We start from the raw sequence: 2,858 nt of genomic DNA, 5'->3' as shown, positions 1-2,858 counted from the left end.
ATAAGGAAATGGAAGATGGGCTGCAACACAAGGATGGTGAGTAGTCATGACGCAAAAGGTGTGTAGTGGAAAATGTCATGATATGTGCAGTGAAGAATTTGTTCCTTCAAGCGTCCAATGATGCATGTTTCATTGTGATTTGGAAAAATCACTTTGCATACTCTGAAAAACTTAGCACCATTCCTGCATAAAAATTGTCATCTTCGTGTGCCATCTCCATCGATCATTCCTGTATGAAGTGACTCAAAAACAAATTAGCGCATTTCAAGAATTTACAAAATGTCCATTTTTTAATTATTTTCCGAAATAACTCTAATTGTGGATGAAAAAGGTGTCGCATCGTAATGTTGAGCTTTCTGCATAAGCTTCTCGTTGTCCTACACATAACACCAATCTCATTTCACTTGTTAGTATATCTAACTTTTGCCCATAAATTCACAAAAAAATCCAACATACTTTGATTTCCCCCCAACTAAAATTATTGCATGTCCCCATGCAATGTACTCATTGATTGTGCAATACTTGTTTCAAAATGTTTTTAGTGGCTTGCAGAAAAATTCATTTAAAACATTTGAAAAAGCATTGTATTTGTTAGGGAACAAGTAGTGAGTGTATGAATGAATGAGGGCAATTATTATTTATTATTTATTTTTTCTTTTTATTTTATGTTTTGTGTTTTTTTTTTTTTTTTTTATTAGAATATTTTTATTTATTTATTTATTTTTTTTATTATTTATTTTTTTTGTTTTTCAATTGAAAAAGAGCAGGAAAAAAAATCTATTACATGTGCCGGAAGAGAACAAATGAACCCAACTACTGTCAGCACTATAGAATTCAGGTTGAACATCAAAGCCTGCATACCTCAGAAAAGATGCAACTAATTAAATCAAATCAAATAATAAGGCACTAAACAGAGAAAAACAATGCAGACAATAATGGGGTCATACAATCAAATATTTAAAAAATATGACAATGTTGTCAAACTGCAAGCAGAAACAGCAAAAAAAAAGAAATAATGCAGGAGGTAATTTTCTGCTACTTAGGAGATGTCACACTTGGATCATGCAAGCTTCTCACTCCTGCCGTTCCAACTCAGTCATTCTTTCAATAATTGCCTTTTTACTTGTTTCTTGCAACTCCCCTGCAAGGATAAATTCATCCAATATCAAATATACCTTGTGAAAATTGAATACTAGGTCAAGCTCACATACGTTGCTGAAGAAATGATCCAATATCTCAACAAATAAATGAATGCTCTCCAAATAAGCCAATTCATTATGAGTTATGTCCACAAACATGGAGAAAAAGAGGCCTGCATATAGCCTGTAAATCACTTTGTGTGTTCGAAACTCTACAAAATTCGTGAATTTTGGGTCTCTGTTAACGACAAGCCGATGCACCTCATATTCGAGTTTATGTTTCTCCGATTCCTCGAGTGGAATTTGGCAAGGCGGGTCTTTCCTTGTCTGTTCTGAAGCAATATAAATCGGATCATGGTGCCTGAGAACGAACGGATCCGGTTCCAGGGACAAGAAGTCGCGACACGGGCTTCTCTCCTTGGCTCCAAACGACAGGAGCTCGAGAGCTCGATGATCATGCAGGACTTGAGGGGGATTTTCACAGGTGCAAAGATATGATACTTGACATGCAACAATGCATAAAGCAAATGGCAATCAGCCTATCCACCTGACAGAGCCTTCAAAAGACAGATGTACAAAACCGTTTTTATTCACGCAGTTAGCAAAATAGGGCTCTGAAGAACCACGATTTCCTCTTAGACCGTGAGGAATTTAAGCAAACGATTTCTGGGTTATATAATTCGTTTTATTATGAAAAAAACCCATGTCGTCGTTTGTCTAGATTTTCCCTGGTTTGAACACAGACTGCTTTTTAAAATTGACGTTTTTAAAGAGTTGCGTGTCAAAACCTGTGAGGTGGAAGACTGAAACAGACGAACATGAGATGGAGTCCAATGAACAAGGATATGCAGAGGCAGATACAAGTGCTGGAAATACCACTGTTTCAAGCAAATGCGGATCATTGACATCAAAAGATTTGAATTTCGACTAGCTCTAAACATCCATTTGAGCAGTGCCAATTTCCTTAATGATAGCATTTTTGACAGAATTGGCAGCGTTCACATTTGTGACTGCCATGACGCCATGGACAGCGGAAATTGGGATTGGGGCGGGTGTATTTTGCTTCAGACATCCAGAAGTGAGAAAATGGGATCAAAGGGGCCGCCCGGAACGCTCTGTTGGACTTGGCTTTGCCATCGAATGACGGGATAGGTGCGGAATTTCTGTTAGTGTCTGGCAATGGAGAGCGGATCATTTGGCTACAGCTTAGAGTGAATAGTGGGTTTATTGGAGAATCCTGCAAAGGCAGAGTGGGGATGCATTAACAAAAATTTTTATTTTTCATTTTATTATTATTATTATTATTTTTTTATTTTGTTATTTTTATTATTAACAGTGTAGAAAATGAAATTAATCCTATCTTTAAAAACAAAAAAAATGGTTAGTTGTAAATTTTCTTTTTAACAAATGGACACAAAAATTTGCATATTGAAAGATATTTTTGATGAAGCATATTGCAAAACATTTATTTATTCCTGAAATTGGTCGCCTAAATCATCCCTATTTTCTGATCCTCAAGATCGTACAAAGACGCAGGAGGAGAGCATACTTATTCTAAGCAAAACTGAAACCTATTTTCTGATCCTCGAGATCGTACAAAGACGCAGGAGGAGAGCATACTTATTCTAGGTAAAAGCAGAACTGAAAATTAAATCTAAAAGCCTACCTACTCTATACTAATTAGAATTTACAAATTAGCTACGTGTAGTTAAACTTCCA

The 2,858-nt window shown here is 36.0% G+C and overlaps 1 pseudogene across 1 annotated transcript; it reads right to left on the bottom strand.

Moving 5' to 3' along the window:
* Positions 1–817: 817 nt before the first annotated feature.
* Positions 818–1,580, bottom strand: LOC149258408 (AP-2 complex subunit sigma pseudogene; annotated as a pseudogene). Its single transcript, XR_016246050.1, has 2 exons — positions 1,040–1,580; positions 818–853 (listed from the first exon to the last, which is right to left on the bottom strand). The product of XR_016246050.1 is annotated as an AP-2 complex subunit sigma pseudogene (transcript).
* Between the last annotated feature and the right edge of the window lie 1,278 nt (positions 1,581–2,858).

Source organism: Pinus tabuliformis, chromosome 6 (assembly GCF_031772625.1).
Source record: "Pinus tabuliformis cultivar Carrire ecotype Pingquan chromosome 6, CPIR1, whole genome shotgun sequence".
Taxonomy (NCBI): Eukaryota; Viridiplantae; Streptophyta; class Pinopsida; order Pinales; family Pinaceae; genus Pinus; species Pinus tabuliformis.
Note: the sequence above shows the minus strand (reverse complement) of the source record. Positions and strands in the feature narration are given on the sequence as shown.